The following is a 27,774-nucleotide window of genomic DNA, read 5'->3' on the forward strand; positions in this document are numbered from 1 at the left end:
GTGGAAATAAAAGTTCACACATTACTCTATTGATAACCCATTGTTCTGAATGTACCTACTAGTTGTAAAAATTTGGGGCAATCTGTGTAGAATAATGTCTGCAGATTGTTTGGACTGAATTTTTGTTTCAGTACTGATTTTCAATGTAATTATAGGCCAGTTATTTGCCTTCCTATACTTTAGATATTTAAATTTGTAAATTGAAGGTGATTTTACTTCCAGTCTCATAAAGTTATTGTGATGATATATGTAGAGATAATGCTGCAAGGCAGTGTTAAATGTTTACTATCATCCTTCCTGCACTTTCTACTTGCACTGTCCTGAATAGGCTCTACGGTTCTTGAGGGCAGGGACGCCCTTTTGTTAGTTTTAAATCCCCAGGACTCCTATCAGATATTATATGCTCAATAAATATTTGTGAAAAAAATTTAAAGATGCATGGTAGGAAAATGCATAGAAAAATAAGTGAAGGAAAGAAGGATGAGAAGGAGGGAAGGAACCATAGATGAAAGGGAGGGAGAGGGAGTGAGAGAGGAAGAAAGTCAGGAAAAGGGGAATTGTGAGTCCAGAACGTCTTTGTGAGAAGTATCAACGTGTTTATTAAAGTTCTTAAAGTCAGAGCACACAAAAGTATTGCAAACCATTGATGAAGTAATTGAAGATAAAGAATTCCATATGTTAGTAGATGCTCACAATTGCTGTTACATAAGCATTTGGACTTAGTAATGGGAGTAAGAAAGAGTAGATAACATCCTCTTAGCTTTGGTTTGGAAGCAGCACATGAAGCTGTGTGTATTGGAGTGACTTACAAGGAAAGATGATTACAAGGTCAGGGAGAGTTAAATCGTTCACTTCTACAAATATTCTTATCTGCCTCCTTACCCAGTTTACATTCCATGGCCAATCATTATAATCACTTTCGCCTGCACAACAACTACACCTCTCAGTTTTGACAGGAATGATTTATTTCATTAATTTTCATGCAATCACATCTTAGTTTGAAGATTCTATTATTTCTATTTCAGAATTTATGCTATTTATTATTTACTGCTTCTTTCTTTCAAATTCATTTGCCATCTTTTAAAAATGTGTATGTTTAATTTGCATGGGTACATATATAGTAGATATATATATTTATGGAGTACACAGGATGTTTTAATACAGGGATGCAATGCATAATAATATCATGAAGAATGGGGTATCCACCCCCTCAATTATTTAGCCTTTGTATTACAAACAATTCAGTTAACCTCTTAGTTATTTTATAGTGTACAATTAAGTTATTATTAACTACAGTTATCCTCTTTTGTTATCAAGTACTAGGTCTTATTTGTTTTTTTCTATTTTTTTGTACCCATTCACTGCTCCCAACACCCTGCCGCTCCCACTGTACTATCATTCCCAGCCCCTGGTACAATCCTTCTACTCTCTATGTACATAAGTTCAATTGTTTTGATTTGTAGACCCCACACATAGGGGAGAATATGTGATGTTTGCCTTTCTGTGCCTGCCTTATTTCATTTAACATAATCATCTCAAGTTCCATCTGTCTTTTTGCAAATGACAGTATCTCCTTCTTTTTTCTGAATGAATAGTACTCCATTGTATATAGGTACCACATTTTCTTTATCCATTCATCTGTTGATTGACACTAAGGTTGCTTCTAAATCTCGGCTGTTGTGGACAGAGCTATGACAAACACGGGAGTGTAGATATCCCTTTCTTTTGTGTATAAATCAAGCAGTGGGATTACTGGATCTTATGGTTGCACGATTTTTAGTTTTTTGAGTAATATTTTCTCCCACTCTGTGGGTTATCTCTTCACTTTGTTGATTTTTATTTTTGTTGTGCATAAGATTTTTAACTTGGTGCAATCCCATTTGTCTATTTTTGCTTTGGTGGCCTGTGCTTAAGGGGTATGACTCAGGAATTTTTTTGCAAAGACCAGTGTCCTGGAGATTTTCCCCAGTGTTTTCTTGTAGTAGTTTTATAGTCTGAGGTCTCAGATTGAAGTTTTTAACGTATTTTGATTTGATTTTTTTTTTTTTTTTTTTTTTTGAGACAGAGTCTCGCTCTGTCGCCCAGGCTGGAGTGCAGTGGCACATCTCAGCTCACTGCAAGCTCCACCTCCTGGGTTCACACCATTCTCCTGCCTCAGCCTCCCGAGTAACTGGGACTACACGCATGTGCCACGACGCCCAGCTAATTTTTTCTATCTTTTGTAAAGACGGGGTTTCACCGTGTTAGCCAGGATGGTCTCAATCTCCTGACCTCGTGATCCGCCCGCCTCGGCCTCCCAAAGTGCTGGGAGATTTGATTTTTGTATATGGTGAGAGACAGAGGTCTAGTTTCATTCTTCTGCTTGTGGATATCCAGTTTTCCCAGCAACAGATATTAAAGAGACTGTCTTTTCCCCAGTGTATGTCTTTGGAACCTTTGTGGAAAATCAGTTCACTGCAGGTGTGCAGACTTGTTTCTGGGTTCTCTCTTCTGTCCCTGGGTCTGAGTCTGCTTTTATGCCAGTACCATGTTCTTTTGATTACTGTAGCTCTGTAGTATAATTTGAAGTCAGGTAATGTGATTCCTCCAGTTTTGTACATTTTGCTTAGGATAGTTTTGGCTTTTCTGGGTCTTTTGTGGTTCTATAATAATTTTAGAATTGTTTTTTCTTTGAAGAATATCAATAGTATTTTTATAGGGATTGCATCAAATCTGTAGATTGCTTTGGGCAGTATGGACATTTTAACAATATTGATTCTTTCAGTGCATGACCTGGAATATCTTTCCAATTTTTGGTTTGTTTTTCAATTTTTTTCATTAGTATTTGATAGTTTTCATAATAGAGATCTTCCACTCTTTGGTTAATTCCTAGGTATTTAATTTTATTTGTCACTATTGTAAATAAAATTACTTTTTTGTTTCTGTTGATCTCCTGTATCACATTGAAAAGTTGTATATGTTGAACTATTCTTGCATCCCATGGATGAATCCCACTTGGTCATGATGATGTATTATCTTTTTAATGTATTATTGAATTTGATTTGCTAGTATTTTCTTGAGGATTTTTGCCCCAATATTCATCAGAGATATTGGCCTGTAGTTATTTTTTAATATGTTTGGTCTGGTTTTGGTACCAGGATAGTACTGGCCTCATAGAATGAATTTGAAAGTATTCCCGCCTCCTCTATTTTTTGGAGTAGTTTGAGTAGGATCAATATTAGTTGTTTTTTAATTGCTTGGTAGAATTCAACAGTGAAACCACTGGAACGTGGGCTTTTCTTTAAAAGAAGACATTTTATTGTGGCTTCACTCTCATTACATGTTACCGGTCTGTTCAGGTTTTGGATATCTTCCTGGGTCAATTTTGTAGGTTGTATATGTCTGGGAATTTGCCTACTTCTTCTAGATTTTCCAATTTATTAGCATATAGTTGCTCACAGTAGCCACTAATGGTCATTTGAATTTCTGTAGTATCAGTTGTAATGTATCTGTTTTCATCTCTGATTTTATTTGGGTCTTTTCTCCTTTTTTCTTAGTCTGGCTAAAGTTTTGTCAATTTTGTTTAACTTTTAAAAAAAGCACAACTTTTTCTTTTGTTGATCTTTTGTATTGTTTTCTTCATTTCAAAGTTGTTTAGGTTGTTTACTTGAAGTTTTTCTTTTTTTTTATGTAGGCACTTAAAAATTTTTTCCTCTTCATACTACTTTTAGTTTATCCTATATTTTTGGTATGGTTGTGTTCCCATTATCATTTGTTTCAACTTTTCTAACATTTTCTTCTTAATTTCTTCATTGACCCACTGGTTATTCTGGAGCATATTGTTTAATTTTTTTTTTATTTTCATAGTTTCAAAAATTCCTGTTGTTACTAATTTCTAGTTTTATTCCATGGTGCTCAGAAAAGATGCTAGATATTATTTCATTTTTGACTGTTTTAAGACTTATTTAGTGACTTAGCATATAATTTATGTTTCAGAGTCATCCTTGTGCTGAGGTTAAGGATGTGTATTCTCCAGTTCTTGGATGAAATGTTTTGTAAATATCTATTAGATCCATTTGGTCTGTACTGCATATTAAGTCCAATGTTTCTCTGTTGATTTCCTGTGTGCAAGATCTTCCAATGCTGAAAGGGGGGTGTTGAAATTTCCAGCTTTTATTGTATTGAGGCCCAAATATCTCTTTAGCTCTAATAATATTTGTTTTATGTATCTGGGAGCTCCACTCTTGGGTGCATATATATTTAAAATTGCTATATCCTCTTGATTTAATTGACTTTTTTATCATTATATACTAACCTTTGTTTCTTCTTACAGTTTTTGTCTGGATATCTACTTGTCTTACATAAGAATAGCTGCTCCTGGTTCTGCTCCTTATTGGTTTCCATTGGCATGGAATATTTTTTTTCATCCCCTTATTTTCAGTCTATCTGTGTCTTAATAGGTGATTTGTATTTCTTGTAGGGAACAAATCAATGGATCTTTCTTATTTTTATCCATTCAGCCACTCTATGTCTGTTGATAGAAAGTTTTAGTCCATTTATTCAAAGTTATACTTGAGAAGCAAGAACTTACTCCTTCCATGTTTTTATTTGTTTTCTGGTTGTTTTGTGGTGTTCTCTTCTTTCTATTATCCTTCCTGTCTTCCTTCAGTGACGGTGATTTTCTTCTGTCATATGATTTAGTTTCTTTCTTTTTATTTCTTTGTGTAACTATTGTATATTTTTGGTTTGTGATTGCCTTGAGGCTTGCAAATACTATCTTATAACCCATTATTGTAAGATGATAACACTATTTGCATAAACAAACAAGCAAAAAGAAAACTAATAAAAATTCTACACCTTAACTTTATCACCTCACTTTTTAACTTTTCATTGTTTCTATTTCTATCTTCTTGTACTGTCTATGTTGTTATTATTTTTGATTGGTTCATTGTTTATTCTTTCTACTTAGGATAAGCATAGTTTATACACCACAGTTACGGTATTATGGTATTCTGTGTTTTTTGTGTACTTACTATAACCAGTGAGTTTTATACCTTTAGGCAATTACTTGCTCACTAACTTTCTGTTCTTTCTGATTGAAGTACCCCCTTTAGCATTTCTTGTAGGACATGTCTAGTGTTGAATGAAAAACCTCAGCTTTTGTTTGTCTTGGAAAGTCTTTGTTTCTCCTTTATGATTGAAAGATATTTTCATCAGATATACTCTTCTAGGGTAAAAATTTTGTTCCTTCAGCACTTTAAATATGTCACTCTCTTCTGACATGTAAGGTTTCCACTAAAAAGTCTGTTGCCACACATATTGGAGTTTCATTGTATGTTATTTATTTTTTTTTCTCTTGCTGCTTTTAGAATCCTTTCTTTATCCTTGATCTTTGGGTGTTTGATAATTAAATGCCTGGCTGTAGTCTTCTCTGGGTTAAATCTGCTTTGTGTTCTATGACCTTCTTGGTCTTGAATTTGGTATCTTTCTATAAGTCAGGGAAGTTTACTGTTTTTTTTTTTTTTAATAATCTTCCTAGCCCTATCTTGTTCTCTACCTCCCTTTTAAGTCCTATAACTCTTAGATTTTCCCTTTTGAGGCTATTTTCTATATCCTGTAAGCATGTTTCATTGTTTATCATTCGTTTTTCTTTTGTCTTTTCTGAGTGTGTTTTTTCAGATAGCCTGTCTTTAAGCTCATTAATTCTTTCTTCTGCTTGATCAATTATGCTATTAAAAGACTCTTATGCATTCATTCTTCAGCACACTAATTGCATTTTTGAGCTCTGGAATTTTTGCTTAATTCTTTTAAATAATTTTAATCTCTTTGTTAAATTCACGTGATAGAATAATGAACCCCTTCTCTCTGTTATCTTAAATTTCTTTGAGTTTCCTGAACCCAGCTACTTTGAATTCTCTTTTTGAAAGGTCACATATCTCTGATTCTCCAGGGTTGGTCTCTGGTAGCTTTTTTAGTTAATTTGCTGAGGTCATGTTTTCCTGGATGCTGTTGATGCCAGTAGATGTTCTTTAGTGTCTGGGCATTCAATAGTTATATATTTATTGTAGTATTCACTGTCTGGGCTTTTTGTATCTATCCTTCTTGGAAAGGCTTCCCATATATTCAAAAGGACTTGGGTGTTGTGTTCTATGCTGTATCTGCTTTGGGGGCACCCGAAGCTCCATAACACTGTGGTTCTTGCAAACTCGTACAGGTACCTTCTTGATGGTCCTGGACAAGATCTGGGAGGATTCTCTGGATTTCCACTCAGAGATTATTGTACTCTTCCCTTACTTTCTGCCAAATGAAAAAAAAAACTCCCTCTCTCTGTTCTGAGCACCTGGAGCTGGGGATGGAGTGACATAAGCAACCTTGTGGGGCCACCACCACTATGACTATGCTGGGTCAAACCTGATGCCAGCACAGCACTGAGACTCACCCAAGGCCTGTTCTAGCCACTCCCTGGCTACTGTCTATGTTTGCTTAAGGCCCTGGAGCTCTACAATCAGCAGGTGGGAATGTCAGCCAGGCTTCTGTGCTTTCCTTCAGGCAACAAGTTAATCCAGTCTCTAAGCAGGTCCAGAGGTGCTGTCCAGGAGCCAGGGTCTAAAGTAAAAAAATTTTAGAAATCTACCTGGTATTCTGTTTTACCGTGCCTGAGCTGGCACTCAAACCACAAGTCACAATTCTTCTCATTCTTGCCTACTCTTTCCAAAGGCATAGGAGCCTCACTGATGGCCACAGGGAGTGCTGCCAACTTGTGAATGCTGCCTGGCCTGAGACTTACCTTTCAGGGAACTGTGCTTTCCTCTGGCTTAGGGTAGGTTCAGAAATACCATCCAAGTGCCAAGTTCTGGAACTGGGGACCCCAAGAGCCTGCTGGGTTCTCTAACCCCCTGTGGCTGAGGTAGTATTTAAGGTGCAAGATAAAGTCCTTTTTACTTTTCCTCTGCTTTTCACAAGTAGAATGGGTTTTGCCCCATAGACACCATAGCTGGTAATGGGCTGATTACTTCCCTGAAGCCAGCAAGTCTCAAAACCTCACCCAACACCCTTGATGTAGTGTTCGGCTATCACTGCTGCTTATTCAGGGCCCAAGGACTCTTCAGTGAGCAAGTAATAAATCCTGCCAGTACTGGGCCATTCCCTTCAAGGCAGCAGGTTCTCTTCTGGCCCAGGGTATGTCTAGAAATGTCATCAGGAGCTAGCACCTGGAAAGAGGGCCTCGTGACTCTGATCAGTGCCCTGTCCTGCTGTGGCTGAGCTGGTGTCCAAGATGTAATACAAAGTCCTCCCCACTCTTCCCTCTACTCTCCTCAGGGGGAAGAAAGGGGTGTCTTTTCATGCTGCAAGCAGTACAGCCTGGGGCCAGGGGAGGGGTGACACCAGCACTCCCTTACCTACCCAGCTGGTGTCCAGTAGGTTGCATCCACTCCCACCCAAGTCCACTGTCTCTGGGCCGAGTTCAGCACTAGGAGTCATGTAAAACTTGCCATCTTTGTAGCCTAGACTGCCTTTCAAGTTCATTAGGGCCCCAGAGCACTTTAGCCTTCAGTGGCAGGGCTTGTGGGAACTAAAGTTGCGACCACATCATCGGCAATTCCGCTCTGGCTAGGGCTGGTTTAAATGCTCCCTGAGTTGGTGGGCATCAGTTGATTTTGGTCCAGTTTTCCTTTCTGCTATAACAAGGCAGCACTAAGTTCGATTTCATAATTGCTGTGCTCTCCATCCGCTAGCACCCAGAGATGCCCTCTGCACTATGCAGCAGCTTTTGGGGGGTGGGGCGGGTGGCGTCGGTGATTCAAGTCTGTTTTTTTTCTACCACTTCAGTGCCTCTTTCAGTGCTATGAAGTTAAAAACCAGGTACTATGAGTGCTCACCTGATTTTTAGCTCTTATAAAGGTGGTTTTCTTGTGTAATAGTTGTTAAATTCATTTCCTTGGGGTGGGAATGATAGTGAAGTCTTCTATTCTGCCATCTTGCTTTGCTTTCTCCTAATCTGCTATTTTACTAATTTCTTAGAACAAGCTTCTGTGGTGAACTACAAGGCCTTAAAAGATCTGTCTACGCCAATAACTTCTTGAGGTAGATGCTTACATAACTGATTTTCAGACTTTCTTCTCTTTAAATATATGCATTTGAAGGTAAATTGGTTTTCTGTTCTTGGCCTTAATATCTTTCCACTGTTATATTTTCATTATCTTTTAGTTCAAAAGCCTTCCTAATTTCAAGTATAACTAAGCTTCCAATATAATTATAACTAATTTGACTCATGGGTTATTTAGAAATGGATTACATAACTTCCAAAAATATATCAAAGAATTTTCAAATTATCTATTCATTATTGGTTTTCTGGTTAATCTTATGGTGGTCAGAGATCATAGCCTGATGATTTCAATGTTTTTGAAGATGTTTGAGATATGCTTTATGACCCACGTGCATAAATTTTTAAAATGTTTAATGTGGTTTTTAAAATAAAATATGTTGGCAGTTATTGGGTATAATCTTAGGAATATTAGGCAGGTCCATTTTTAAAATTTTATTTTAACTATTTTCTGCTTTTTTTCTGTTCATTCAAGCTATGAGTAACAGAAGCTTGTTAATATCACTCACTCTGAAAATAGGTTTGTCTATTTGTTCCTTTACATATGTCCCTCTTGATTTATTTGAAGACTATTTTATCAATACACAAAATTTAATTGTTTTTTAACTTTTATGATGTATTGACCCTATCATTATTATGAATTATAAATTTTAATCCAATAATACTTTGATATTAGAATAAGTGGGCCTTTTTTATTTTGGTTGCTTTCATATGGAATGTTCTTTTCCATCCATTTACTGTGTACGTTTCTGTATCTTTTCTTTTTAGATCTGGAGTTATTTCCAAGGCTTCCCCCTATTGGAAGGTACTGAACTCCAGTTTTTCTCCTCTCAGCCATGTGAAATTACTCAAATTCTGAGACTCTCAGATATGATTTTTGAAAAGACAAATGCTTCAAGAGAAAACACAGTTTCAAGTATTGAACTCACTCCTCTGTGTTTCACTTGGTCTGAGAGTTTGACTCATCAGTTTTTACTGTCTTGGTAGCTCTTCTACTTTTTCCAAATAGATATATTTGGTTTGTCTAGCCCCAGCAGAAGATTTGGCCTGAAATGAACTACACTGCTACTGACATTAATAAAAACTATCCTTTGATTCTACTTTTTATATATCAGGTTGCACGATCATATTACATGGACATTCATATCATTCTGCTCAAAATTGGCCCATGGCTTCCCATTACAGGATAGAAGCACCTGTCCCCAGGAGGTGTACAGGACCTTACAAGGCCTGCTGGTGTCAATACCCTTCTGAGCACATCTTTCTGCTTTTTTCTTCCTCAGACTGCTCTAGTCTTTTGTCCCTCTGTCATTCCTAGGACATGCTAGGCATCTCCTAACACATTTTAGGCATACTTTGTACTTGTTCTTCTATGCAAAAAAAGAAAAAAACCCTTATTCTCAGATATTTTGGAAAATCATCTGCCCTATGTATGTTTGTGTTAAATCAAATATCAATAAGGTATTTTTGACCAGTAATATAGAAAAGCTGTGACCCTACCTTTTCATACCAAACATCACCTAACCTCTACCCTACTTTATTTTTCTCTTTAGAACTTATATCCACCTAATATATTCCATGGTTTATTTTATTCTTTCTTCCTGTCACAGAATGCAATCTTTCTGAGACCCAGGATTTGATTCTCTGTTGTAGTGTCTTATCTATCCATGGAAGCTAGAACAGCACCTCTCACAGAGTAGCACTCCATAAATATATGTTGAATATATTGTTATACTATTAAAATATTTACTTAATCAAAACTTTAAGTTCTTTCTTACTTGTGTAATTATGAGAAATACACAAAGAACAACTAAAAAAACAAATTCAGTGCACATGATAAATATCTAAATATATAGTATATTTAAAGCTTCCTTAATTGAAGAGTGTGCAGAATATATGTGATTTTTCTAAATTGTTTTATTATGAATCTGAACCACTATTATCATATTGTATTTAAGATATTTAGTAATTTAGTTTAAATTAAGTGTTTTCTCAGTTAATAAAAATGAGACCTCTTTTTCTTTAAAATGGAGATTAAAAAGTAGGAACAAGGCAAAAATATCTCAATGGTACTGTTTCTGAGCCCAGCATTTTTTCAAGATTTTGCCTTGTTAACTCATCTTATCCTCCTGCCAATACACTGAGGGCGATATTATTATAATTATGCTATTACCCCCATTTTATAGCACGAAAATTGAGACAGATTAAATAATTTGACCAAATTCATACACCTTGTAAGAAGTTGAGGCTCCCAGATAACTATGTCCAGAGACATAGAAATAGACATTTACAAGACATATCCTTGTAAACCCAAGTGATGTTGTTTTATTTGTTACATAATAGAAATACAAAAGTTACCTTAGGTAATGAAGTAAAAAACAGACAAAAAAGAAATCTTTTAAGTTAAGTTATACGTTTAGAAGTCTAGAAAGCAGAAAACTCAGTGGTCAAATGATATATAGTCACATGAAAGAAGAATTAGATTTTTCCCCTGTGTGGCACCAATGAATATGACAGAAGTAATAAGGGGAAGTAGCACAGAAATAAAAATAAATCACACTGAACTTTCTAACATACAGAGCTATCCAGAGGAAATAGGCTTCTTTAAGAATCATGAGGCTTCTTTAATCTAAGACTTTCAAATGAGCTGATGGACCACTAAGTATAACGAGGAGAAAATCAAGAGCAATTGGGCTTATAGGCCACATACATTTAGCCACTATCAGCAATAGCTTCCGCAGTCAGGAGATTCTATGATTATGAATACTGGCACATTAGCTAATGTTTCATATTCTTACTGATCCCTTACATTGCACTTGAAATATTGGTTTTCCCAGAGAAATAATATCTGAGTTGGAAGCATTACTGAAGATCATCAAACACTGCATTTTTGTCAAATGTTAAGTACAAGAAATACTGTGTTTTTGTGTTATGATTTTTAGTCAATAATAAAAGCCATAAAAATGATTAAACCGTAGGAAAAGTAGAGTCCCTGAAGAAATATGAAAAACAACAAAAATCTACGAAAAGAACAAGCTGAGGAGAAGCATGAGGGAAGCATTAAACATTAAAAGATAAAACAAAAACTCATATAAAACACTAAAATAATTTTTTATTTTGTCTATTCACCCCCTTCCCTTAGTGACAGATAATTTAGGTTGTGATTAGATTTATAAAGAAAGATTTAATGTCTAAAGAATTGGCAAACATCAGATAAGGGGCAAATGCAAAGTAAATTATTAGGTACCCCCAATAGCAGATACTAAGAGAAAAACCAAACTAGCATATACTCTGATTATGAGAAAATTATCTCTAACAGATCCCAAGTAGCTGCTAACTCTGTGAATAACTCTATCAACTGTCTAGTATCCAGTCTTTGAAGGGAAGAGGCTCAGCTTCTCCCACGTGTTTATGGTTAGGGAGCAAGAGGGTTATGGTGGCTCTAAAGTGTATCAAGCTCTTACAACCAAGATTTGAAAATTCATGAAGTTATGGAGTTAATCTAGGCACTCCACACCACTCCCTACTATTGACTCTGCTCAGTATCCTCAGATCTGGCCAATAAAAGCAGCTCAATTGATCAGGACACACCTGCAATCACAGCCACCATCTTCAATATCACAGCCAGCCACAAGATCTTAAAAAGGAATCAGCAACTGCTACCCATGGGTACCAAACTGTAGCCAAAAACATGGCTGTATATGGATGGGTAGCTCAGGTGGCTTTCTGGCTAACTTAGTGTCTAGTTTAGTTATACAGGCTCAACTTGGCTATTTCACAAACTCAAAATTCAAAAATCTCTTTTTTTTGTGATTAAAAATTTGAAGACTGCTTGTCATGTTGGAATAGAGTTGTCCTGTACTTAAACTGGAGCCCCTTCTGAAGTAGATGTCGGATGCATGATCTTGCATGTCTTAGCGATACTTATTTTTTGAGTATGCAGTTTTTAAATTTTTTATCCAAATAGTAAGAGAGAGAGACATAAGTGAACATGAAAAATTATGTTCATCAACAATAATTACACTTTTGTCTTTCTATTTACTACATTAATACTTCCAGTACAGACAGCAAAATGGTTACTTGGTGGATTTTCTTGTGAAGTTCTTAAAAATGCTACATGGCGATTTTGATTGTTTATGTAATTTAAGCATTCCAATACAAATGCAAAGTATTGTGACTTCACACCGCATTATTGGTGTATGTGTTTTGATATATGAAGATAACAGTCTCATTATCTTCAAAACACTCCATTGGTAAACAATACCCTATATTATGAACAGCTTTGACAAATATAAAAACATCTAGGAGGTTAATAAATAAGGAAAGGACTTAGGATATAATGGCTTATAATGATAAGTGGAGAAACTTAAGGGACTTTAACTTAGAAACATGATAAATACTTTCAAATCACTGAAGTTCCTTTGCACAGAAGAATGAATTTTGTGTTCATTCGAATTAGAAAAGCCATGATAAATAAGCAGGTATTCCAGGGAGCAAGATTTTGGTTTTTATTAGGAAGAACTAAATACTAGAACTCATTAAAAATGGGAGTTGCCAGAAGCATCCACGCTAAATTTTAGTGACAACTTGTTAGATGCAATTATACTACTGTGGGTTGTAGATTGAACCAGTTTTTACTGGTATTGTGTTTAACTCCAAGTTTGTGCTATTTTCTGAAGAATGTTTCATAAGAATGAGACTGAAATTAAAGTAGCTAAATCCACTTAAGTTACAACTAGAGAGTATATAAAGAACATAGAGGAAAAGCACTTTGTTTTCCTTGAAGACAACAGAAAAATGAAAACAAAACAAAACAAGATTTGATGATAGCTATATTAGAAAACTGCACTACATGAAGTCACAAGACTTGCACTTAATTTTTATAAAATGAAGTAAAATTTGATTATAAGCATTGTAGAACTGCTGAAGTTTATTACATGCTTTTGACAATTACACTAACAATTTTAGCATTGGTTCAGTTCATACAAGGAGAACATAAAGAACATTTCATGAGGTAAAAAATCAGTTTTTGGGTAGGGGGAAAAATAAGCCCAACTTTTTGCAATACTTTTTGAATTATGGAAATTAAATTTGATTTATGGTGGCCTTGAATTGCCAGTTAAAGATTAGGACATATTAATATAGATAAAGTGATCTTGTGAAGGTTACTAAATATCATGTTTGGTTATTTATCAGATACTTAGCTAAACTTCCCAGAAGGACTATGACAAAATTTTCACATGGTCTCATTTAAATGTCTACTATATATAAATTACAATAATCAAAGAACATAGATGAAAATTTAGTAAGTACTTAGGATGAAACACAGTATAGGTTTCTCTCCTGCTCTCTATCTCTTCTGCTTGTTTGAATTCACCAGAAACTGAAGAACAGTAGTCATTTGATAAATGTTTGTTAAATGACCATTGAATAAGTGGATTCACTTATCTTTGCAAATGGGCTTTAAATAAATAAAATATAGGCTGATTGGCAAATAATCTCAGATAAAACCCAGCTAAATTATCTGTTTTAAGCCAAAAGCCTTTTGGATTTCAAATAACCTCACTACAAATGTGTATGCCATAACACTAGTTTTCAATACCACTTTATACTATAAACTGGTGCAAACGTAATTGCGATTTTAAAACTGCAATATAATATAATCTGTATAACACTAATATAATCAGTGTTCTGTGGCAGTGAATGAGTGTTCTTTGCTGCTGTTATTGTTGCTTTCATTGTGGAATCCTCTTTTAGTGAATTTTTGCTGAGATAATGCCGCTCTCAAAATTTCAATGACTTATAACAACTTACATTCATTTTTCATTCTGAGACCTGTGGATCAGATGCCGAAGCTCTTCTCCAGGCTGCAGGTTTGGTTCTGGTCTACTCCTTATGTTCTCATTTATCCACCCAGGCAGAAAAGTCAACTTCTGCTTGTTGTGTGCTTTTCTTACTGCAGATGAGAGTGGCCAAGAGGCTAAGCCATATCCAGCAAGAGCCCGGACTTGATACATGTCATGCCTTCTGACAATCCACTGGCTCAAAGCAAATCACGAAACCAAGTAGGATGTTCATAGGGTGGGGAAGTATATTCCTCAAATGGGGCTTGGGGGCTGATGAACATTTTCTTCCCATTAATCCCATCAAACGAAGTCCCATTTTATATGCTTTCTGTGCTATCCCAATAATTCAACATTTCACACATTTTGAAAAATCTTTTCAAATAAAAGTTAAAAAAATGTCTTGGTATTAAGCTATTGTAATAATGGGACTTATTCAAATTGTAGTTTATATTATGTATGATGTTATATTTGGTAAACTGTGGGAATGAAAAATAACCTCATAGAAAAAGTATGTCAATATTATTCCTTAAAATTAAGTCTGTTCCTAGTTATCTTCTGGAGCCAAAACTCATCTGACATGAAAATTGCAACATAAGCCTTTATTTTTCAAATTCAATTTTTAAAATTTAGATTAAATGGTATCAAGAAATTTAGATCACTAGTTTTGATCTTTTGCAGTATTTAACTTAATAATTTATAAAGTTAACTAAATATATAACTAAAATATTGTGAGCAGTGGGTTTGCAAGAGCCTAAGAGTATTAACTGAGACGTTAACTGCCCTCTGTGTCATATAATGCCTCCCAAAACCATCATGATGAACTCTAGGCCACATTTATGCAACCAAAATAGTTAATAATTCATTTTAAATTCCATTACTGACTTAATATTTTTAATCATATTTAAGAAGAGTTTATTTGCTTTTCATATATTGTTTCTCTCTCACACTCTCTATATATACATACAACACAGATATATTTTCTATATATACTGAATGTTTTCTAAGGAAATGCATGATTTTCTAATGACTTTCTACATTAAGAGAATCACATTTTTACTATACAAATGACCTATAAATGATTTTGGCAGGTTAAACCTTTGTCTAAAAATTACATATCAAACCTGAGTTCCTTATGAATTCCAAAATAAATTGCCATTTTCCCCAAGTTCTTTACATCAGTCAGCAACATGGGCTTATATCTGGCAAACATATTTACACATATGGTATTGGTAAGAATATTGATAATTAGAGAGCATGGATGCAAATTATGTCTCCATTCCATAATGTTATTTTTATTTCTTGTTAGAAATATATGGATGTTCTTATCTATAAAATGTCTTGCTAAGACTATGTATTTCTCATAATATTGAATTTGCTATCATTCCATATTTTCTGCTGCAAAAATGGAGTAAAACTTTACTAATTATAACTATATTATACATAACTTTAAATATACTCTTTGCTTATAATCAAATGATCAAAATTTTCAATAGTTTCAAAATCAATTACAAATAAATGAATTTGATTTTTCTAAATGTTATGAGAATTCAAGCCAATGCTTTGTCTGAAAACATTGGCATTTTTCATCGACCATGTTTGTAAGGAAGATGTTTAAAACTTAAATCCCAGAATAACTGAATAATGAAAATGAGAGAGAGAGAAAAATATATATAATTTTATAAAATAATTTAAGTAGAGAGTAAAGAAACACTTCCCAAACAAGTCCAACAAAACTCTGAAGGTTTGCTTTAGGGAGAGGTTTGATGAGTTTTAGAATTTTCTCTAACTTATCTCTTGTTTTAACACATGATATTTGAAAGAGAATTTGGGCGGGATTGGTGATCTCAAAATGTAGATATATAAGATGAGGCTCTCTGGAACAGTATTGCCTTTGGTAGAACTGAATGAATCCTTCCTTAACCTCTGATTGACATTTAATAGATGAGAGTGCATTCAGGGTATTAGAGTTATGGTATGTAAATAGAAATAGGGTTGACATAAAAATGCAGAGTCGTGGTGAAATTTGACATCAAGACCATGCCTAGGCAAACAGAAATAATTGCACAACAGCCTTGAATATGCTGCTGTATCTACGTCTTTCATACTGCATTTGACTTTCTGTAATCAAAAGGATTATTTAACAATCAAATAGAGCAATGTCACTGCAAATTCACTGAATGTGAACTGACATAACTGACAACTGAGTTTTGACTTAAAATGATCAGGTAAGAATCCATAACTCTTGATGACTTGCAAACATTTACCACACTCTTTTTTTCTTAATTCAGTATTTCTTGCATGACCTTATTCTAAGTTTTGCTCCAAATTGATTTATGTGACTTAAGAAGTACATAATGTAGGTATTTGACTATAGGCAAGCTTAGCACTGAAAATTTAAGAATATCTAAGAAATACAATTGACATAATTACTTCAAAGGAATATTTATTAATACCTGGGTTAGTGAAAGAAAAATACTATTTAAGCACTAAACATAATATTTCAATTTCCATATATACTCATGGATTTTTTCTATCTAACTCATTTATACATTTTAATCTTGGGGTGCTCATGTAAGAACCCTATCAATAGTACTATTTCTCTATGAGATAGAGAACACCAATATGCAATTTGCTCAGTGTTACAGACTAAATGTTTGTGCCTCCCCAAAGTGAACATGTGGAAATTGAATCCCCAGTGTGATAGTATTTGGAGGCAGGGCATTGAAGGTAATTAGGTCATGAGGGTGGAGTCCAAATCAAAGGATTAGTGCTCTTATCAGAAGAGACCAGAGAACTAGCTTTCTCTCTTTCTGCCACGTGAGGATGCAAAGGGAAGTCAGCAGTCTGCAGTCTGGAAGAGGGCCCTTAACAGAATCTAACCATGCAGACACGCTGATCTTGGACTTCTGTCGTCCAGAACTGTAAACAATAAATTTATGTCATTTGTAATTCACTCAATTTATGGTACTTGTTACAGTTACTTAAAAGAACTGACACTTAGAGGTTTTGGTTTGTTTTTTGCTTCAGACAACAATCTGGGTGAAGCTCTATTTTTGTTTTACTATTTTCCTTGACATTTGACCACACTGAAGTGGTGAAAAATAATCAGTTTTCTCCCTGTCTTTTTGATGCATTTTATTTAAAAAATGGCAGTAGCAGGTTACCAATACTCCAAATTATTTACTTCATCTTTCTATTATCAAATTATACTTATCCACTCTATTAATATGAGGTTTGCTCATATAATTTGCTTGGTCAATAGACTTTGAGAGAAAGCATCATGTGACTCTTACTCACATGAGCTTTTAATAGCCATTATGGATTTAATCTATTTTTAAAAAATATTGGCCACAATACACTATTCACAATAGCAAAGACTTGGAACCAACCCAAATGTCCATCAGTGATAGACTGGATAAAGAAAATGTGGCACATATACACCATGGAATACCATGCAGCCATAAAAAAAGGATGAGTTCATGTCCTTTGTAGGGACATGGATGAAGCTGGAAACCATCATTCTGAGCAAACTATCGCAAGGACGGAAAACCAAACACCGCATGTTCTCACTCATAGGTGGGAATTGAACAATGAGAACACTTGGACACAGGGTGGGGAACATCACACACCGGGGCCTGTCGTGGGGTGGGGGGATGGGGAAGGGATAGTATTAGGAGAAATAACTAATGTAAATGATGAGTTAATGGGTGCAGCAAACCAACACGGCACATGTATACATATGTAACAAACCTGCACTTTGTGCACATGTAGCCTAGAACTTAAACTATAATAACAATAAAAAAAATTGGCCACAATAAAAGCATGGCCCAAATCATGTTTTTTTTTTTTCGGTTCAGGATGAAGAAGACACACAGGGCAAAATTTTAACCAACATAGAACTGATATGGCAAATGCAAACTATAAACATTTACTGTTATAAATCACTGAGATTTGGAAATTATGTGTTATGACAGGATAATTTAGTAAAAGTGATGCAGAGGCACAATAGTTTTAGGTCTGTCTAAAATAATGAAAATAATTTTAGATTCATCTTCATCTCAGAAGTGAGTATTCAAGAGTTTTTAGAAAATTATCTTTAGTGCTATTTGATATTTATATTGTTCTTATTATAGACATGAGACTCATTTGAAAACCACAAATATGTGATGAGTTGATTGAAGTCTACAAGAAAGATCCAGTACTATATTTGCTTGGACTACACAGGCATTTGCAAAGTGCTACCACCAGCAACTAAATTAACCAAAACAAAATTTCCACTATTTGCTGTTCACTTGCCATGTGCCGTGTTCCATGCTAAGTGTTTTATGTCCGTTATGCCATTTTTACTTATGACTGTACCATATGAAGCAGATACTCTTGTTATTTTCATTTACATATGAAGTGGATGAGATATATATTGTTTAAGTAACTGGCATAAAGAGGTAATCTAGAGGTGAAAACACCTGTATCCATACCTAGCTATGTCTACTTCTAAAGACCATGCACAAGAAAAAAAAGAAAAACCATAAAATTAATTAAATAGCTTATTTATTAAGGTGTGTAATAAAGGCAACATCTGTACCTGGAAGAGGTTTTGTGGATAATATCTTAAAAACATCTTGAAAAAACACATAAAAAGCTATGAAAACCATGTACTCTAAAACTATAATAAACAGATGTGTGGCACTTGCCCAGATCTAGAATAGCAAAGTTGGCAAATTAAAAGAGAAAAGTAAAGACTAAAAACCTCTCTAAGTATTAAAAAAGTTGAGTATTTGATAACAGAATTACTAATTAGTAAGGCAAAAGTATATATTTTTAAATAAACCGATCTTTAATAAACTTGTTTTGGAGGAAACAAAAATTTGATACCAGCTTAATATAATGCATTAAGCCTTAAGATAAATTAAAGGTAGATAAGCTAGAGATTTAAAAATATTATATATGTAAAGTATTATTTAGTATACAACTATATATATCAGAGAAGACTGTAAGTGAATATTTATTAATATTGGGATTAAGGCAGGACAGTTCTATTTAACAATATTTAACTAAAAATATCCCTAAACTAAAAGAGATATTTCTTACAAGATAAATGTGTCTGCAGAAAATTCATAAAATAAAATAAGAAGCAAAACGTAAAATGTGAAGAGAACAAAACACATATAAAAAAAGATTATTATGATCCTTATGTATTAAAGTCTTTCATCATAGAAAACAAGTATCTTAGTAGACTAATAGACGATAGACAAAAAACTCAAAAGAGTTCACTAATGCAAAGACATAGAAAATGGTATATTAAAATAAGTCAACCTCACCAATAAGCCATATGAATTAATTTTAAAATGTCAGCTTTAACCTATCCAATTGATAAATTATTAGATACTATGGCACATAAATATTGTGAGTTCAGTAAATGGGGCAATTTACTGGTATCTTTTTATATTTATGTTAGAAATGTAAAAAGATACCAGTTAGAGGATCTTAATTGTAGATTATATGACTGAATCCTGAAAATTTTTTTAGTTGTTTTTTAAACCAAAATTCTACCACTAAGGTTTTATTATGGGTTAATAATAAGAGATGAGATACAAAAATATATCTGAGGAATTCATGTGATTGTATTAGTTCTGACACTCAATGTTCAGACATGATTATGGTAAAAATGCATAATCATTAAAATCACAGTTTTTAGCAATATTTAGATATTTATATGAATTAAATACACTCCAGTGGAAAACCTTACAAGGTATATATTTAGTATGTTCACCAATTTGCAATATGTAATGCATATATACATATATTTTAGTGATGAAAAATAAATGTACATAGTTTCAGATTACATGTGAAAATTTAATACCTTCATATAATTTGTAAAGGTCAAATCAGTGTGCTTCATGTATTCATTACTTTATATATTCATCTTTTCTTTATGCCAGAGCCATTTGAATTTTTCTTTTCTAGTTTATTTTGAAATAAACCTTAGATTATTGTAACTGTAGTCACCCTATTGGTCTATCTAACACCAGATCTTATGTCTTCTATTGAACTGTATATTTGTACACATTAATCAACTTCTCTGCATCCTTCAATCCCCTTCCTTCCCTGGTCTCTGGTAATCACTAATTTACTCGTAGCTTCATGAGATTCACTTCTTTAGCTCCCACATATGAGTGAGAACATGCAATATTAGTATTTCTGTGCTTGGCTTACTTCACTTAACAACATGATTTCTAGTCCCATCTGTTTTGCTGCAAATGACAGGATTTTATTCTTTTTCATGGCAGAATAATATTCTATTGTGTATATATACTACATTTTCTTTACTCAGCTGTTAATGGGCACTTGGGTTGCTTTTATAGTTTGGCTATTGTGAATATTTCTGCTATAAACACAGGTGTGCAAATGTCTTTTCAAAATATTGATTTTCTTTTTTTTTTTTTGTCTTTGGATATATACCCAGTAGTGAAACTGCTGGATCATGAAAATGTTATTCTTTGTTTTTTGAGGACCCAGTGTATGATTCCCCATAGTGGCTATAGTATTTTATGCATTCCACCAACAGTGTGCAACAATGTACAAGAGGGAATGGTGTTTTCCTTTTCCCATGTCTTTGCCACCATCTGTTATTGTCTGTCTTCTTAACATAACTCACTTTTACTAGAGTGAGATGACATTGTGGTTTTGATTTGTATTTCTCTTATGATTAGTGATGATAGACATTTTTCATATCCCTGTCGGTCATTTGTATGTCTTCTCTTGAGAAATATTTATTCAGCTATTTTGCCAATGTTTTATTTTATTTGCTTCTCTGGTTATTCAGTTGTTTGAGAAGTTTGCAAATATTTTCTCAAATTCTGTAAGTTGTCTCTTCACGTTATTGTTTGATTTTGCTGTGTAGCAGCTTTTTAATTAGATGTGATCTCATTCGCCTATTTTTGCTTTGGTTGTCTGTGCTTTTGAGGTCTTACTCAAGAAATCTTTGCCCAGATCAAGATCCTGGAGAGTTTCCTGAATATTTTTTCTATTAATTTCATTGTTTCAGATCTTAGATTTAAGTCTTTAATCCATTTTTATTTGATATTTGTTTATGGTGAGAGATAGGAGTCTAGTTTCAGTCTTCTGCATATAGTTATTCAGTTTTCCCAGCACTTTTTATTGAAGAGACTGTCCTTTCTCCATAGTATGTTCTTGGTGCCTTGATTGAAGATGAGTTGGCTGTAAATGTGGGGATTTATATCTGAGTTCTCTATTCTGTTTCTTTATTCCATGTTTCTGTTTTCATGCCAATACCACACTGATTTGGTTACTATAGCTTTGTAGTAAATATTAGTATGATGCCTTTAGCTGTGTTCTTTTTGCTCAGGATTGCTTTTTCTATTCAGGGTCTTTTGTGGTTCTATATAAATGTTAGATTCTTTTTCCATTTCTGTAAAAAAAAAGGTCATTGTTATTTTGATAGGAATTGCACTAAATTTGTAAAATACTTTGGGTAATAGTTATTTTAACAATATTAATTCTCCCAATTGATGAGCATGGAATATCTTTCCATTTTTTGTGTCGTCTTCATTTCCTTTTGTCAATGTTTTATAATTTTCCTTGTATAGATCTTCTACTTAGATTATATTGATGCCTATATTTTTATATTATTCTCTGTAGCTACTGTAAATGGAATTGATTTCTTGATTATTTTTCAGATTGTTTGATGTTGGTATACACAAATGATAATGACTTTTATATGTTGGTTTTATATTCTATAACCTTATTGAATTTATCAGTACTAGCAGTATTTCAGTAGAGTCTTCAGGTTTTAGTAAGCGTAATATTATGTCATCTGTTAACAAAGCTAACTTGACTTCTTCCTTTTCAATTTGGATACTGCTATTATTTTTCTCTTGCCTAATTGCTCTGGCCAGGACTTCCAGTACCATATTTAATAAAAGTGATAAAAGTGAGTATCCTTTTTCTTTTCCAGATCTTAGAAGAAAGACCTTCAAATTTTTTTCCTGTTCAGTATTATATTAGCTATTGGTTTGTCTTACATAACCTTTATTACTTTGACGTATGTTCCTTCTATACACAGTTTGATGAAGGTTTTTATCATAAAGACAAGGTGAATATTATTGAATTCTTTTTTGGCATTTATTAAAATGATTATATATTTTTTGTTCTTTGGTTAATGTAATTTAACACATTTATTGATTTTTTTGTGTTAATCCATCCTTGCATCCCTGAGATGAATCTCACTTGGTCATAGTAAGTGACCTTTTTAATGTTTTGTTGAATTTGGTTTTGTTGAAGATTTTTGCATCTATGTTCATCAATGATTTTGGCCTGTTGTTTACTTTTTTTGTTGTGTTCTCTAGTTTTGATATCAGGGTAATGCTGGCCTCATAGGATGTGTGGAAGTAGTCCCTTCTCCATTTTTTCTGAAGAGTTTGAGTAGAACTGGTATTAGTTTTTCTTTAAGTGTTTGGTAGAATTAAGTAGTAAAGCTATCAGGTCCTTGGTTTTTCTTTGATAATAAATGTTTTATTACAGCACCCATCTTGTTACTTGATACTGGTTTATTGAGATTGTCTGCTTTGTCATGGTAGGCTGTATGTGTACAAGAGTGTATCTATTCATTCTAGGTTTTCCAATTTATTGGCATATAGTTGTACATAATAGTCTGCAAGGATTCCTTGTATTTCTGTGGTCTCAATTGTTTCATCTTGTTTTTTATTTCTGATGTTATTGATATGGGGCCTCTCTTTTTTTCTTTAGTCTACCTAAAGGTTTGCCAATTTTGTTTATCTTTTCAAAAAACAAACTTTTCATCTTGTTGATCTTTTGTACTTTTTTGGCCTCATTTTTATTTGTTTATACTCTGATTTTTTTTTTTTTTTTTTTTTTTTTTTTTTGGACAGAGTTTCTCTCTTTTTGTCCAGGCTGGAGTGCAATGGTGCAATCTAGGCTCACAGCAACCTTCACCTCCTGGGCTCAAGCAATTCTTCTGTGTCAGCCTCCCGAGTAGCTGAGATTACAGGCATGCACCACAATGCCCAGCTAATTTTGTATTTTTAGTAGAGACAGGTTTCTCCATTTTGGTCAGGTTGGTCTCAAACTCCCAACCTCAAGTGATCCACCCGCCTCAACCTCCCAAAATGCTGGGATTACAGGCGTGAGCCACCGCACCCAGCCCTCTGAAACTTTATTTCTTTTCTCCCACTAATTTGAGGTTTAGTTTGCTTTTGCTTTGCTAATTGCTTGAAGTGCATTGTTAGGCTATTTATTTGAAGCCTTTCCACTTTTTTGATAAAAGCATTTATTGCTATAAATGTCTGTCTTTCTACTGCTTTTGTTTTATCCAATAATTGTTAGAATGTTTGACCTTTTTGAATTTGTTCAGACTTGTTTTGTGGCCCCAAATAGTGTCTATTTTGGAGAATGTTCCATGTGCTAATGAAAAGAAGGTGTATTCTACAGCAATTGAATGGAATCTTCTGTAAATGTCAATTAGAACTATGAGGTTTAATGTGTAGCTTAACTTCAATGTTTCTTTGCTGAATTCCTGTCTGGATGATCTGCCCATGCTAACATCATTTATATCTGTGTTCCTGAGCAAATACCATGTGATCCCTGATGTTGGAGGTGAGGCCTGATGGGAGGTGATTGGATCATGGGGGCAAAGTTCTCATGAATGCTTTGGCACAATCTCCTGGAGCTTTTCTCATGATTTTGAGTGAGTGAGTTCTCATGAGATCTGGTTGTTTAAAAGTATGTGGCATCTCCTCTCTTTCTGCCTTGCTACTGCTCTGGCCATGGCAGATGTGCCTGCTTTCCCTTCACTTTTCATCATTATTGTTAGTTTCCAGAGGCCTCCCCAGAAGCAGAAGCTGTTATGCTTTCTGTGCAGACTACAGAACCACAAGCCAATTAAAGCTCTTTTCTTTATAAATTACCCAGTTTCAGGTATTTTTTTACAGCAATGTGAGAATGGACTAATACAATTACTGAGAGTGAGATGTTAAAGTTTCCAACTGCTATTGTGTTGACATCTCTCTCTCCCTTTATATGTATCAACATTCATTTTGTATATTTGGGATCTGTGGTGTTGGATACATAAATACTTGTAATTGTTATATCTTGTTGCTGAATTCACACCTTTATCATTATACAGTGACTTTTTTTTTTTTTTTACAGTCTTTGGGTTTTATTCTATTTTATCTGTGGCTATAAGTATGGCCACTCCTGCTCACTTTTGGCTTCCAGTTGCATGGAATATCATTTCTAACCTTTCACTTTCAGCCCATGTGTGTCTTTATAGGTGAGGTGGGTTTCTTATAGTTGGTCTTATTTCTTTATTTATTACCCAATCTATGTCTTTTAGTTGGAGAATTGAGTTCATTTACATTTAGTGTTGTTATTGTTAATTAAGGACTTACTACTGTCATTTTGTCACTTTTTTCTTCATTTTTTGTAACTCCTTTCTTCCTTTCTTCCTGTCTTCCTTTGTGATTGACTTTTTTATTTTCTTTTTCTTCTTTCTTTTTTTTTTTTGAGATGGAGTCTCGCTCTTTCTCCCAGGCTGGAGTGCAGTAGTGAAATCTCAGCTCACTGCAAGCTCCGCCTCCCGGGTTCATGCCATTCTCCTGCCTCAGCCTCCCGAGTAGCTGGGACTACAGGTGCCTGCCACCATGCCCAGCTGATTTTTTGTATTTTTAGTAGAGATGGGATTTCACTGTGTTAGCCAGGATGGTCTCGATCTCCTGACCTCGTGATCCACCCGCCTCGGCCTCCCAAAGTGCTGGGATTACAGGGGTGAGCCACCATGCCTGGCCCAACTTTTTTCTAGTAATGTGTTTTAATTTATTGGGTTTTTTTTTATTTTTAGTAAATTTATTACGGGTTTTGCATTGTGTCTACTATGAGAGACACAAAAACATCTTATAGTATAACAAATTGTTTTAAAGATATGACAACTTATTTTAGAATACAAAGAAAAGAACAGAAAAAACAAAAACAAAAAACTTCCAAAATTCAACTCCATTTTCCCCACATTTTGACTATCAGTTGTCTCATCTACATATTTTATATTATCTACCTCTTAACAGGTTGCTATTGCTATTCTTGATTTTGATAGATTTGTCTTTTAAGAGTGGATTATAAAATTAAAATTATAATATTAGTGTATTCCAAATTTATCCATGTACTTAATTTTACCAATGGATTTTATACCTTCCAATATTTTTTGTGTATTTTTTCCTGCACATTTTTCTGCATGTTTGTTGTTTTTTCTTACACATTATTATTTTTTTCTTTCAGACTGAAGAACTCTTTTTATCATTTCTTATAAGATGGATCTGCTGGTGGTAAAATTTCTCAAGCTTTTGTTTGTCTGGGAAAGACTTTACCCAGTCTTTGTATTTGAAGGATAGCTTAGCTGGACACAGTGTTCTTGAATGGCAGTTTTTTTTTTTTCTTTCAGCATTTTGAAAATGCCATTCAACTCCTTTCTGGCCTGTATGATTTCTGTTGAGAGTGTGTTGGGGCAGATAAATTGGGGCACCTTTATGTGTTATTTCCTCCTTTTCTCTTGCTGCTTTTAGGATTCTCTCTTTGGCCTTTGAGAGTTTGATTATTATATGACTTAGGGTAGTCTGATTTTGGTCACTTATATTTTGTCTTCTCAGACCTTCCTCTATCTGGATATTTATCTTTCTCATGTTTGGGAAAGTTTTCTGTTATTATTACTTTGAATTATCTTACTACCCCTCGCTCTTGCTCAACTTTCTCTTAAACACCAATAATTTTTACATTTGTTATTTTGAGTTTTTTTTTCACATTATAGGTGATCTTTTTATTTTTTATTATTTTCTTCTTTTTTCTGCTCAAACTTTTCAAATAGCCTGTTTTGAAGGTCACCAATTTTTTTCCTGTTTGATTCTTCCCATTGTTGAGAGCCTCTAATTTTTCAATTCAAAAATTGTATTTCGGTTGGAAGATTTCTGTCTGATTTTTAAAAATCATTTAAATCTTTATCTGACAAATTTCTAAATTGCTTTTCCATGTTATCCTGGAGATTACTGAGTTTCTTTAAAACTACCATTTTGAATTATTGATCAGAAAGCTCACATATCACTGCCTTATTAGAATCAGTTGCTGGTTCCTTGCTTTGTCCACTTGGGTTTTGAAACCATTCCATAATGGTTTCCTGTTTGCTGTTATTTCTTGTGGATGTACATCTATGTCTTTGCATTAAAGAGTTATTTATTTCAGTCTTCTCAGTCTGAATCCTTTCGGTTTTTATTGAATACATTTGCTTACAGGTTTTTTGCCATTTGTTCACTGCCTTCTTTTCAGCTCTAGGTGATGCCTTATGCCCAAGTTCTTCTTTTCCCTAGTAAATAATTGAAGCACTACCATTCCTGATTGGAGGAGGCTCCAAAGGGGTTATCCCGTCAGTGTGGGAAGGCTAGCAAGGGGTTCATGCCAAAGGAACCTCTGTGATGCACCTCTGACGCATGGTGCTGCTGAACGACCACACTGATTTGGCACTTTCTTTGGCTGAGTGAGAGTACAGTTTCCAGGTCTGGTGATAATAGTCCCACCTTCTCCCTTTGTCTCTCCCTGTCCTCAGGAATATTTGTTACTTCAAACACTTGTGATGCTTCCAGTGGGTTTAAGCAGGGATAGGTCCCCTGTCAGGGAAACTAAGATGGTGAAGAAGCTAGTTGTCCACCTTGCTCTCAGTTTTTCAATATAGAAACAGCGACCTGGGGGAAAATTTTTCACATTTTTGTGCTATTCAGAATGGGAGGATGGATATTGCACATGGGAATGTTTGACTCTCTTACTTTCTGCTTGGAGATTTTTCTCTTCTCTGTGGCTCCATAAACTGTCTCATCTTCATATTTCAGTTATGGGATATTTCTGGTGATAATCTTAGTGCTATATATTTGTTTTGTTTTGTTTCCTTTGGTGGTTGAGGAGAAGCGAAGCCAGGTTGCTTGTGGAATCCGAAGTCCAATACATATATATTTACATATATTCATTCACATATATGTGTAAAAAAAGCAGAAAAGAAACTGCTGTGCAAATACTAATAGTACTACTGTGGAATTATGTGATTTTTACTTTCTTTGATTCTTTTGTAAATATTTTACAATGAGTATTACCTCTTAAGCAAAGAAATAGGATTGTTGTGCATTGAATTTTGTCTCTCAAAAATTATATATTTTAGTCCTAACCCTTAGGACTTAGGACCCCTAACCTCCAAATATGACCTTATTTGGAAATAAGTTCATTGCAAATTTAAACAAGTTAAGATGAGATCATTAGAGTGGGCCCTAATCCAATATGATTGGTATCCCTATAAAAGGGAAAAACTAGACATAGAGATGCACACAGAGGCAAGATAATAAGAAGACACAGAACGTCATGTGAAGGCACAGGATTGCAGTGGTATATTTCCAAGCCTAAATGCATCTATACCACTAAAGATTGTTGGCAAACCACCACAAACTAGGTAGGGGCAAGGAAGGATTCCTTTACAGGTTTTGGAGGAAGCATGGCCCTGCCAGCACTCTGACTTTGAACTTCTGGCCTCCAGAACTGGAAGAAAATAAATTTCTGTTGTTTTAAGCCACTCAGTTTGTGGAAATTTGTTAAAGCAGTCCTGGGAAATTAACAGTGAGGAATACCTTTGATAAATGACCTAATATTGAGCCAAAATAATGTAAATCTTTTGATCTAAAAGATGCAAATGGTTATTTTTCTAGAGTCAAAATGTCCCTAGAAGTTTGAATTCTGTGACACAATAATTGATTATTAAATTGACATGTTTTTATCTTCCAGGATAGT

Source organism: Pongo pygmaeus, chromosome 3 (genome assembly GCF_028885625.2).
Source record: "Pongo pygmaeus isolate AG05252 chromosome 3, NHGRI_mPonPyg2-v2.0_pri, whole genome shotgun sequence".
Lineage (NCBI taxonomy): Eukaryota > Metazoa > Chordata > Mammalia > Primates > Hominidae > Pongo > Pongo pygmaeus.